Below are 13,765 nucleotides of genomic sequence, written 5' to 3'. Positions count from 1 at the left end.
GTGTAGGATCTGGAAACACAAGTATGTGGACGTGTTTAAATTGTTGCACAGGGAGGTGCAGGAGAAGGAGGGCTCCAAAGAGGAGGAGTGGGAGCTGACTAGGCGGCCCAGGGTCCCTGTGACTATGGAAAATTGGAATTCCACTTTCCTTATCTACCTGGATAGGGCCATTGCTTTAATGAAGTACATGGACATAATAAGGAAGGCGCAGATGCAGTTTGGTGGTTTCGCGTGGCTGAGCTACGATGAGGAGTTCAGGGCCAGAGTTAGCGCTAACCCGGACAAGCATTGGGGCGAGGTAGATCAGGAACTCTGGATGCAGTGGATGGCATCCACCCACTCGTCCGCATCTACACATACTGTCAGCGGGTTGCCCGTGGCGTATCGGTCCTTTACACCGCGTCCCGTCCACATCGGGGCGGGGGTGCTGCCGCCAGCGCCGTTACCACTGGACAGGTCACCAAACTGGGCAGCTATAACACTGGGGCTTGCTGGACCTACAACAGAGGCTATTGCTCGCGCTACCCCTGTAAGTTTAAGCATGAGTACTCCAAATGCGGAGGGAAGCATGCCCACACGTAGTGTCTTACCCTGGTCACCCCCTAAGAACAGTGGCAGAATGCAGAAGGGCGGGGACAAGCTGGACAGAAGGGCGCCCACACCGGTTAGGGTGGTTAGGAAATGGTGAAGTGTGATATTAAGTCTGCTTTCCGCCTACTGCCTATACACCCCACGGATTTCTCGCTCCTGGGAATGCAATTCGGGGGTGCCATATACGTGGACAAGGTTTTGCCCATTGGATGTGCTATTTCCTGGGTGCTTTTCTAACTCTTCAGCACTTTCCTGCAGTGGGCCTTCACGCGGTTCAGTGGGCATAGGGACGTCGCTCACCATCTGGATGATTTCCTCTTCTTGGGGAAAGCAGCTCTGGTGCCTGTGGCAGGGCTCTGTCACGTTTCCAGGAGCTGTTGCGGCACTTTGGTGCCCCCCTGGCCCCGGAGAAAATGGCTGGCCCCGGATGCAGCCTGACGTTCCTTGGGATTGAGCTGGATTCTATACACTGGCTGGCTCGGCTGCCCGAGGCAAAGGTGGTGGAAATTCAGGATTGCCTACTGTGGGCATTTGGAGAAAAGAGGATTCCTCTGCGGGCGGTGCAACGGCTGTTGGGTTTCCTGAATTTTGCGTGCAGAGTAGTCAGGGTGGGATGGATGTTCTGCAGGTGGCTCGGCATGGCCCTGTCAGGGGCAGTGCTTCCTCACCACAGGGTCCGGATCTCCATGGGGGTGCGGGCAGACTTGAGGACTTGGCTGACGTTCTTGACGGAGTTCAACGGAGTTTCCCTGGACTTTGACGAGGAGAGGGCGGTTTGGCAATGTCAAATTTTCTCTGATGCAGCGGGGTGACTGGTTTTGGAATTTTTGGGGATGGCAGGTGGTGCGCAGAGAGCTTGCTGGTTCATTGGCTGAAACAGGGGAGGAGCATTGTCTTTTTGGAATTCTTTCCTTTGTTGGTGGCTCTGGAGGTGTGGGGTCCTGAATTTCATGAACAGAACAGTGCTTTTGCATGTAGATAACATGACTCTGGTTGAGCTGGTTAACCGCCAGAGGGTCAGGGATCTGAGAATGGTGAGATTGCTGAGGAGTTTCATGCTGAAATGCTTGCACTTGAATTTGGTTTTTAGAGCCAAGCATGTCCCTGGAGTGAATAATGACATTGCGGATGCTTTGTCTCGGTCGCAGTGGCAGCGGTTCAGGCATTTGGCACCAGAAGCGGATCAGTACAAGACCAGGCTCCCGGACGGCATCTGGGCCTTGGGGAGTGAGAGTTATAGGTCTGGTGGAACATTCTATTGCTGATACAACGAGAAGGACATACCAACTGTCTTGGGCTGAGTTTTATGGGTTGGAGGGAGGATTATGTTCTGGGGGACAGTGTGGTAGTGGAGCAGGGTGTCCGGCAGTTTGTGTTGCGTTGTATTGACAGTGGGCTGACAGCTGCGACTATTTCTGGAAAACTTGCAGGAGTGGCATTTTACTGTAGCCTGTTTTTAGGGTTTGATCCTACAAAGGATGTGATTTTAAGTAGGATGCTCAGAGGTTGGGGTAGGGAGAGGCAAAGGGGTGGGGGAGTGTTGCGGGAGGCGGTTACGTTTGAGTTATTGGTTCGGCTGGTTGGGGTTTTGCCGGAGTGTTGTTATGATTTATCCGAGGTGCAGATTTTTCGGTTGTGCATGGTTTGGATGATTTTGGGGGCGTTTCGGGTGTCTGAAATGTTGGGCACAAGGTCACTCTGTGGCAGGAGGTATGATGAGATCAGATTGGACAGTGTGCGTCTTGGGATTTGGTTGGTTGGGGCAGTCGAAGACGGATCAGTTGGGCCGGGGCAAATGGGTCTGGCTGTGTGCGACGGGTGGGGGTGGGTGTGTGTCCAGTGTCTGAGTGGAGGAGGTTTTTGGCGTCATCGCAGGGCGAGTCTGGTAAGATATTCTGTCACAGGTCTGGTTTGAGGGTGACGTCGGGCAGTTGTTGGCGGTGTTGCGGATGGCTTGCAGCGGATGGGGCTTGAGCCAGCTGGTTTTGGGACTCACTCTTTCGGCTTTGGGGCGGCGACTGAAGTGGCCCGTTTGGGGTGGTCTTGGGATAGGATTCGGCAGGTTGGACGGTGGAAGTCTAGGAGTTGTGAGCGGTATGTGAGGTAGTGAGGGGTGTGTGGCGTGGACTTCCAATTTAAGTTTTGTGTTGTTTACGCTTTCTGATAACATATTTCTCTTTCGTAGGTTGCGTGGGTGGCCCGGGGGTCAAGACGGTCACTTGGATCGTGGGGCATTCCTTTGTTCACTCTGCATCCAAGTATGCCGAGCAACAGGTGTACGGCCGTAACCTGGAACTCAAAGGACAACAGTATGAGGTGCACTGGTGGGGAAAAGGGGGGATGCGATGGAGGCACTATTGCCTTGGCTCGTAAAGATGGTTCCCCAGAAGGGATGCCCGGACTTATTGCTCATACACTTGGGGGAGAATGATTTGGTACAGCTGTCGGGTCTGGCGCTCATGCAACTGCTGCAGAGGGACTTGAAAGTGTTGAAAAGCAGGCTTGCAGGGACTTGCATTGCATGGACGGAGTTTGTCCCCAGAAAAGTTTGGAGGGGAGCGATGAAACATGGGGCCATTGAAAAGGCCCGGAGGAAGCTCAACAGAGCTATGAGACATTTTTGTGGGGACAAGGACATTAAGGTTATTTCTCACGATGGACTGCGACTGGAGGATCCGTTACTGTTCAGGGACGATGGAGTGCATTTTTCATGTTTAGGGAATGCTTACCACATGATGGAGTTGAGGGATGTGGTCAGTAAGCTGTGGAATGAGGCGATCTGGTGTTGTAGGTCTGCGTGAGGGAGGCGTGGTTGAAAGATGCACTGTAGGGACCCGTGGGGGGGGGGCAGTTAACTGCCCTACAGGGGGTTCCCTGGTTGGCGATACTTTGGAGGGTTAGGGGGGTCAAGAGCGGGGACACCCATCCCTCGGGGCGGGGAGATTGAATGATGTGGGGAGCTGGAGGCATGACTGGAATGCCAGAGGATATCGGGGTAGGATGATAGGTGATTTGTGGACATGGATGAAGTACGGAAGGGGCATGGAGTGGTTGGAGACATGAGTCAGAGTGGGTGAAGAGAGTGAAGTGAGGAAGAGTGTTATGGGGTTGTTGTTATAAATGTTGATGTTATGGTTTATTGTTTAGTTGTGCAGCCTAATAAATGGCCTTTTACGCTTTAACACCTGCTTGGTCTGTTCATTGCACGATTTACACTTTTTACAGTGCACGCAAGCGTCACCGTGTAATTTGCATCAAAAACGGAGGCGAAGGGAAGTATTGGAAGCCGGAAGACAAACTAACACGGACACTTAGAAGCACGCTCCTTGTAAGTAGGTGTTGTCAGCAGTTTCGGTACCCGTAAGCAGTCTTTAAAATAGGTGGATACAATGACTCATACTTGGTTATCTTCCTTGATGTAGAACAGTGGGATGGTTTTCAACCCTCCGAGAGGATATTCACCATCGGTTGGTTTCGCTTTCAGTGAGTAGGAATTCGTACGCATAATTTAATTTCCCCCTATTTTTGGTAGCAGGTCCTTAATATTTTGTTTTTGGTTTATTTATTGATAAATTCCTTCTCTAGCACCACTTTGCTTATTGGACTATGGCGATGTAGGTATGTTTGGTTCCTTTAAACATACACTTATTGGGATCCGGTGTCAGCGCTACCTTAAATTCCACAGCTGGGTCAGTGGGCATCAGAAGTGAGCCAGGAAGCAGGATTTGTTTTTGACCCTGTGAATTATGCGGCACACACATACCTCTCCAGGCATGGCCCCCTGCCCTTTCCGCTGCCCTCCATGCACCTGATGCCTCAACTTGTCCATTTGTTTAGATATTAAGACACCGCCACAGTCAGCCCTTCAGTAAAACGTCAGTGCTTTAAGGGGTTCCAGCTAAAACTGCATTTTGGATTAACATTTGTTTCTCTTTTTTATGCTTCATTTTAATGTCGATTTGTTTTGTTTAAACAGTTTGATTTCTATTTAGTTAGACTGTGTAACATAGCGCTTGAAAGGCTGCACCTCTTACACTAACCTGTGTGAGTACTTACCGACCCAAGGGGACAGCGTCAGCTCTGCTGCCGGTGACGTCTACCTGCCTCTCTCATACAGTCTCCGCCCCTATCTCTATCCCTCTTAAGTTGTTCATCTCTCTTATTTGCCCTGTTTCTCGCTTACTCTCTCATACTCTCTGTCACTCTTTCACATAGTCTCACTCCTGCGCTACATGTTTCTCTCTCTTCCTCTCATCTTTCTTCTCTTCTGCTTTCTCTATTCTCTCTTTAACTCTTGTCTTCTTTCTCATTCTCACCCCTCTCTTCATTGCTATTTCTCATTCTTTCTTTTTTTCACTCACTCTCCCTCCGTCCCTTCCACTCTCCCTCTCTCCACTCTCCCTCATGCTCGTCAGCTCGTGTGGCTCGATGGTACCAGGCCCGTTAATACTTGGCAGCCTGCACAGAAAACCCCGAAGAACTGCCTTAACTCTGCTGATGAAGGATAACAATCCTGAAACACCGGTGTCCAGAGTTGGCCTGCAACTTTGCATTTACACTTGAGATTCTACGAAAAGGGTACACGCTTCAAAGAACTGCATTTACCATGATGCTCAGGGGTATACCCGCTGGTGGGTGGAGCAGTGTGCGACCTATGGACTTTCACTTAATATGGCTCCCTCGAGCCACACGAGCTGATGAGCTCAGGTTACGCACCTGCGCGCCGTGAGAGGTACCAGACACGTTAATACTTTGCAGCCTGCACAGCAAACCCCGAAGAACTGCCTAAACTCTGCTGATGAAGAATAACAATCCTGAAACACCGGTGTCCAGAGTTGGCCTGCAACTTTGCATTTACACTTGAGATTCTACGAAAAGCGCACACGCTTCAAAAAACTGCATTTACCATGATGCTCAGGGGTATACCCGCTGGTGGGTGGAGCAGTATGCGACCTATGGACTTCACTTAATATGGCTCCCTTGAGCCACACGAGCTGATGAGCTCAGGTTACGCACCTGCGCGCCGTGAGAGGTACCAGACACGTTAATACTTTGCAGCCTGCACAGCAAACCCCGAAGAACTGCCTAAACTCTGCTGATGAAGGATAACAATCCTGAAACACCGGTGTCCAGAGTTGGCCTGCAACTTTACATTTACACTTGAGATTCTACGAAAAGCACACACGCTTCAAAGAACTGCATTTACCGTGATGCTCAGGGGTATACCCGCTGGTGGGTGGAGCAGTGTGCGACCTTTGGACTTTCACTAGCCCCTGAACTTTAGCTGGATCGGGTATCATGCCCTTGTCAGAAAAGATATGTGTTAGACATGTCATCCTTAGGGTGGTCTTCCCCAAAACTTTTTGCATGCTTACCTCCTTTTTCTGTATCATTTTGTTGGCCGTAGGAATCTGAGCACTTTTATTATTATTATTATTATTATTCAGCTTGTATAGCACAACAGATACCCATACAGGGTTTCCCAGCGAATATACCAAGTGGTATACAACCAGTCAGCTCACTAAACAACCAAGTCTTCAGTCGTTTCTGAAATGCAGTGAATGAAGTACGTCTTCCCAGTGTTGGCTGTAAATCATTCCAAAGTTTAGGGCCCAGGTAAGCAAATAACCGCCCACCTGTACAGGTCCGTTTACGTCTCAGGACAGACTTTAGGACAAGGATACTGGATCATAGGACACGAGCAGTATGATAAAGTCTGACAATAACATGAAGGTATCGCGGGATGGATCCTGATCTGGCTCAGTGTTCAAAGCACACAGCCTTAAATTGAATCCTTTTCTCGACATTAAGCCAGTACAGCTCCTGCCAAAAGGGAGGCTGATGCCATTTTAGGGAGCCTGTGTAGCAGCCTGGCTGCTGAATTTCGTACCACTTGCATCCTTCTCAGAGGCCTTGTCAATTCCTAAATAAAGGACATTGCCATAGTCCAACCTAGAGAGGATGAGCGCCAAAATGATTGTCCGTTAGGCGGAGTATGAGAGAATCCAAAGGATTTTACGAAGTCATGTCAACACGGCAAAGCAGATGGCAACCACCTTCGCAACCTGGAGCTTCATGGACAAAATTATCCTCCAGTACCCAGGTTTATCAGTCAATATTGAGAACCCCATAAGGATGGGTTTTTCCTAACAGTGCTCAGTTTTTTCAGCATTCAATTTCAGAGAGTTCTTATTCATCCAAATGGCGATATGATAAGGCAGGAATTCAGTGCCTCGGAATTATGCTCCTGAAAAGTGAAAAAATAATGTATGGGGGCCCGATTCACAGAACTAACTTAAGACAAAATCCTAAACTTACTACTTTTGGTATTCACAGAAGTTAGGATTTTGTCTTAAGTTTGTCTTAAGACAAACTTAAGACAGACTTAGGACAGACTTAAGTTAGGATTAAATCTTAAGTCTATCTTAAGTCTGTCTTAAGACAAAATCCTAACTTCTGTGAATACCAAAAGTAGTAAGTTTAGGATTTTGTCTTAAGTTAGCTCTGTGAATCAGGCCCTGAATGAGGCCAGACTCAATGCTGAGCCCTGGGGAACCGCAGAAGTAAGGACGACACAGGTGGAAGCCACATTTCCAGAGCATACCCGAAAGGATCGATCACTCAAAAAGAATGTCATCCACGATAAGGCTGTATCTTGTATACCCAAGCTGTCCAGTCTTCCCAGCAACGTTGCATGTGACACAGTATTTAAAGCAGCATGGAGGTCTAATGAAATCAGTGTTGCCATCTCGCCCTCATCTAGGAGCCGTATGAGCTGTTCCGTGACTTCTAGGAGGTTGTATTCCATAGTGTGACTGGGAGGGGTGGAGTAGGTTATGAGTCTCCACGAAAGTAGCAAGTTGACTGTTGACATGCTTCTCCAACCTTTTGGCCATGATGGGAAGCCTGGAGATTGGCCAATAATTGGACCAATTAGAAGGAGCCAAATTAGGTGCTTACCATTGCTAAAGTGCATGTGCTTCTCCCCTACACATGGTGACATTGCTATACACATGATTGGAATTGTAGTTTACTTGTAAGTCCCTGGTACAGTGATATACCATATACCCAGGGCCTGTAAATCAATGCTACCAGTGAGCCTGCCGCATTGATTGTGCCTCCCACACTTTGAGCCTTTCAATCCTTTCTCAGGCCTGCCATTGCGGTGCCTGTGTGCAGCTTACTGCCACTTCGACTTGGCATTTAAAACTACTGCCTAGCCTTAAACTCCCTTTTTATTACACATAAGCCACCCCTAAGGTAGGCCCTAGGTAGCCCTAAAGGCAGGGTGCTGTGTAAGTAAAAGCTACGACATGTAGCACAGGTCTCCTTTCAAGTTGTACATGCTGTGGTAGGAACAAACAGATAAAATTATTTTCACTACTGTGAGGCCAACTCCTCTCATAGGCTAGCATTGGGAATTCCTTAATACACTTTTAAGCTGTAATTCCCGATTAGACATGAAATCTACTGGCCACAAGTTGGTTCACGCTAGAAGAGGCCTAGTCTGAGTGGGACGTCACTGGTCAACACAAAACCCTGAGAGTTCTTCCTGAAGTAAATCAATCCCCAGTCATGAGGTTTACATTCAATCCACTGGTGCAATGATATATTCCAGTCCATTTGCTTCTCTAATACTTAACCAAGTTAACTTACCAAGAGCAGAGGCAAGTAGAAAGAAGCAATGACTGCTAAGTGTGGCCATCTTCTAACGTGTCATGTTCAAGTACTCCTTGATCTCGCTCCAAGTCCTGAAGTCATGCTCTACCGATTTCTCTTCATTGTTGTTTGTTCATTTGACTTCATCTCAGTTGTCTCTTGAGGTGTTCTATTCACAGGTCTCCTGAGGACTTTATACGGCATGTGTCATCAGGGCTTCCAAGATGCAGTTCTCTCTCCTACGAGTACTGTGGGCAAGGCTTTGCCTGCTGGAAGCACTGTTTCCTTTTTTCAAGTCTATATTTATGTTCCTTTATTTTGTACTTCCTGATGTTGCTCTAATTGTGGTTTGGTAAACACACAGTCAGTGCATTCCAAAGGTCCAGTTTGCTCATTATGGCAGGCAGAAGTTCCTCTACTTGAGTTTCATAAACAAACACAGAGGACATTTCGAAAAGCCCCAATTATTGAGGACAAAAAACAAGAACTGACTCTGCCTATCTTAAGATGCTCTCCTGAAAGTCTGCACAACCTTCTCATGGGCCTCTGCTTACATTTGGAAAGGTGTGTCCCCTGAATATCAAATCAATAACAACGAAGGGACGGGATATCGAGGGCAAAATATTGAAAATAAAATATCAATAGGTAAGTCTAGAATTTCTATACCTAACTCCACAAATGTGTATCTACTCGGTATATGTATCTTCAAGTTACCTAGATGTGGAGCTAAGAACACTAAATCTTTACTTACCTATGCACACTTACCTTTCGAAAATTTGGTCCTCAAAATTCTGTCCTTGGCATACCACAATATTATTGGTCTGACCCATGCCATCTGACTCCTTGAAATTTTCCTCTGGCTGACCTCACCATCACTACCCACCAACAAACTGGTACTAGAAGGAATGACCTTTGCTCTCCCAATACCATCTGTGCTGCAAGGTGTGCCAGCAGTCTAAGGCTGGGGCACTTCTCAATACATACAAGTTCTGCTTATATGAATGTTCTTCTTTGATCTGGGAGATGTATCGGTCACTATAACAGATCTCTCTCTTCAATCAACCACTAGATTAGAAATGGGAAGGGAACACAGGAAGAGAAAAGAGAACCATGAAATAAGATGCAATCAAATTAGAGTAGCAAGAAAACCAACCAATAGCAAGCAATGGGCTGACCCAAACCTCACTGTAAGTATTGGTATTATCAAAAATCGACTTTCAACAACAAACAGCTAAACCTCTCAGCAGGCTGACCAAAATACTAAGTTACTTGCATATATTTACTGAATGTACTGCTGAAGTATATTATAAATTATCTATAAATTGATAATCAACTGTAAAGCATTGTGTTCAGTGTACACAACCATCATATTGTAAAGCAAGAACTGTATTCCGTAACACTTGTTAAATCTCATGTGAGTCAGATACAGCACACAGCCCGTGCAGAGCCTTTTATACTCTCACTCACAGCTGCAAACCCCAAATGGTTGGTGAAGTGATGGTAGTACTGATAGAGCGCGCAGGTCACCCGGCTCTGAGTTTACCAGATTTTCACGCACTCGGGCCCATGACGTGATTGCAAATACAATTTTGTGAGTCGAGTGAGTTTACACGCCACTATCAGTATTTTATATGTGTTTCCTGTAACACTATTACCATGGCACCTGACTTACCACTGGTACTCACTCCTCCTGATGAATCAGGAGCTATCAGAGGGTAGGTGACAAGATAATTCTAAACATTTACTCTACTCATTTATTGACATTTCAAAGTTTAAATGACCACAGACACCTGAGGCGTTTTAAAGGTTTTATGTAAGAATGTAAACTTTAAAGTGACAAAAGTCTAAGGCAAATGCTGATCGAAACATCAATAAGCAGAATTACAAAAATAATGTAACTACGAATAGGGGCACCCACCATTGGGCACAAATGGGACTCTATTGGATAAGGGTACCAGGGAACATGCTATTCCAGTTTCAGGCTTAAACTAGGGACGGTAAGTTTTAAAACACATCAGTCAGTGAATTTCTAAAGCTTATAAGTGAGTCAAACCCTAATCTTAGTCTAACTAACTTAGTCCTAAATATTCATCACACAGTATTCAAGCCAAAACAGTTTCAATATACCCTACAGAAAAGGGGAAAAATGGATCATACTAACAAGCAATTTGCATATGCATCAATAGAGAGAACAGATAGAATATCATGGGCATAGAGGCTTTATTAAAGAGCAGGAAGGAAGATAGTAGACGGACACCCACAGGTATATTTACCTAGGACAGGAATGAGGACTAACCCTGACCACGGGTCAGCTTCGGGAAAAGATGAGGACAAGGACCCTCAAGGATTTAGGACATCAGTAGGTGAGCAGGTACAGCTCACGGAAAATCAGGACAGGATATCCCTCAGGACTTTGGGTCAGGACTGGGCTCACCAAAGGGCACGACCAACACCTGCAGCTTCAGATGCAACGCCTGCGCTACCCCCTTACTGCACGAATCCGCCAGTAACCCCTATTGGGTTCTCGAATCTCCCAGCAAAGTGCTCCGCCAGCACTTAAGACTATTTCCACCCCTTGGAGTTTGTGGAAATTCGGACAGAGCGCTCCGCAGCTCTCTGTATCAATCACCTATAGAGTCGTGGGGTCGGTGACAGGTCAGCTATTCGGACAAGTCGGACAATTTTCCCTAACTAAACTAGGCTTGTTATACCCTTTTTGGGTCCCCAGACCACCCACAAATGTTGCAAGTGACAAGGTCCCAACTTACGATTGGTCAAGAGAGGTGGTTAGGTCATAGTCACCACCTAAAATTCTGGGTTCCCATATTAAATATTCAAATGACGGTACCCACCCCTTACATTCCTGTTCCCAGGCATACGTGTAGAAGAGGACAATGGACTACACAGTGGAAAGAAACAAATGTAACAATTTTAGGTGAAATTCAGGATCTTCTCCCAGGGTAAAGGTGATCTTCCCAGGAGCGTCTCAGCTTCGGTAGCCAGCTGGCTGAGTTCCACTGATGCAAGGCCCGGTCCTCATATCACGTGATCGGGTCCACATAGGCTTCCAAGATGGAGAAGCTCCCCAACTCCCAGGCCCCCAGATACGCGGTACATGAAAAGTAAGCGAAAACAAATTAGAAACACAGAAAAAATGAATACACTGTACACCATGATAATCTACACTGCACCCCTTACTTCATAATAACTATAGCGATTAAAGGTTAAGCAGAAATAGATAGAAATGCAAAGCGGCATGGGCAAGCAGAACGCATGGTTACAGACAAGCGGCCATTTTTAGCTACAATGCGCATGAGCGAACTCTCCCTCCAAATCTGCGAGTGCGTCACATCACATGGGTATGACCGACGCATGCGCAGACTGAATTTCTGCGAAGCTGCCATTCTGTAGTATGCAAGCGGAGTTAGGATTAATAAACACATAGGCAAGCGTCTCTAGGACACCCGCGTGTACTGTAAAAGTGTAATATTAATGACGAACAGGGTTGGTTAATGCTATTACAAGTTAACGAGGTTCGTGAGAAAGAGCAAGTCGCTTTACGTGCGAATCCTTACTCCATCAATCCCCTCTTTGATGATATTTACTATCATCACTATTAATGGAAACAGATGCCAACTTCAATTTTCTCACATCTCACTCATTTCTATTTCAACAAATTTGTTGTTAAGCCTTTTTTCAGCATCCTTATTAGGAGGGAAACCTTTGGCCTTTTTATAAATCTGGTTTCTCAACTCTTCTAATTCGAGTTCATCAATATTTCTCTTGACTCCTCTCTTATTCACTGTATACTTCTTCCTACACTTTTGACATTTGCAGCAAATTATTATAATGAACACAATCAGACTTATTCCAGCTATTGGCATCAGTATTTTCCCTACAAGGATGCGACCTATGTTAGTAAACCAACTACTTACAGAGGAGAGACCATCAGTCAGTCTCTTCCAGGCACTATCAACCTCCAGTGGTTTGAGTTATTTTTCCAAATTAGTAATGTTTTGCACATATTTCTTAATTTCTACACTCTTATCAGGAATGTAAGTGCAACAATGTTGCGCCTTCAGCATTCTGCAGACTCCGCCCTCTTTTGCCAATAAGGTATCAAGAGCAAGGCGATTCTGTAAAACCATTTATCTGATCGCAACCATTTCAGTATTGACCAACAGGAATCCAGCAGCAGTGTCAGTTGACAACCGATCCACTACTGTAGACAATTTGCAGATACGGTGAGTATTCAGAACCACTCCCACTCCAGGTATCAGTGCACTAAATATATCACCTATAATTTCTCCTACACTTTCACGTCTACTACGCACTAAACCATTAGTATTTTCATTGCTCCCAGCGGCGTTGTTCACATGGTATATTTTCGGGCGACAATGCCAAAATAGCAGCTTCCATACCAGTGATCCGGCAATTTGAAGTAAGCCTTGTTTCCGCATATATAATAAATTCCAGGAAACACAGGTTCTGACCCATTTTTGAAACCCCAACCTCCAATTACCTTATAATTATGTTCGCATTCGCTGGAACCGATGAATATATTGTTATAATAACTAGTCTTTTCTCTATGAAGACAGAGTTTCCCTTTTCGTTCAAAATCCAACAACAGTGCAGGATTTGCTTCGCCATTTGAGGTGCCTTCCATGTTTTCAGCCCATTTAGGAGTTTTCTGTTTCTTATCATTGGCCTTTCTTCTGAAACTCTCCCTTCTCTTTTCTGCCATTTTCAAAAACATTTTCTCTTGCTCATGTAATGAACAGGTCAAGTTATCTCTGCGTGCTTCATTTAAATCTTTGTCACCTATAGTCAGAAAGTATTCTCCCATGTAACGAGTCACTTCACTTCTGACATGCACAATATTCAGGTGCCCCGGAATAGGCAGTTCAGAAAAAATCACGTCAGAGTTTGAAAAATAGTACTGTAAAGTGCTTCTATAAAATAAGCTTGCTAATATACTACAGGAAATTCCATAGGTCAGGGGTAAATGGTGATAGGTCACGCCTTCAGCTACTGAAGTTGGTAGCTTCATACAAACATAACAATCTTCTATTTCCATAGCTTCTACGTAATGCACTAAAAGATTTGCAAAGACATTTAAATGTGATCTGTTTCTCATTTTGTGAAAATGTAGTCCTTCCTCATCTGGTGCTTCTAAGTCAGGTCATGTTTGTCTCAGGCTGACTGAATTGTCACGTCTTTCTACATTTTGGGGTGTTTCTTCAGTATGGACAACTTCTGAGTCTGGGGTCATCGGTTTAGTAGGGTACAGGTTAGTATCTTTACTTATCATAAAAGGTATAAAGACCGTTAGTCCTATCCATACTACTATAACTATTGCTACGCTGCATAAGCATATCTTACAGCAAGTTTTACAACAATTCCCTCTAGGTCTTCCATTTACATTTGAATCAGACATTTTTGCTTACAGGTGGCTTTCCAACCCCTCTTTGTTTCTTAATACAAGAGGCTTACGCAGTTTCACTTTTCAAGGTGG

This window comes from Lissotriton vulgaris, chromosome 7 (assembly GCF_964263255.1).
Source record: "Lissotriton vulgaris chromosome 7, aLisVul1.2, whole genome shotgun sequence".
In the NCBI taxonomy this organism is placed as follows: domain Eukaryota; kingdom Metazoa; phylum Chordata; class Amphibia; order Caudata; family Salamandridae; genus Lissotriton; species Lissotriton vulgaris.
The sequence above is the reverse complement of the archived record's forward strand: the minus strand, read 5'-3'. Positions refer to the sequence as shown.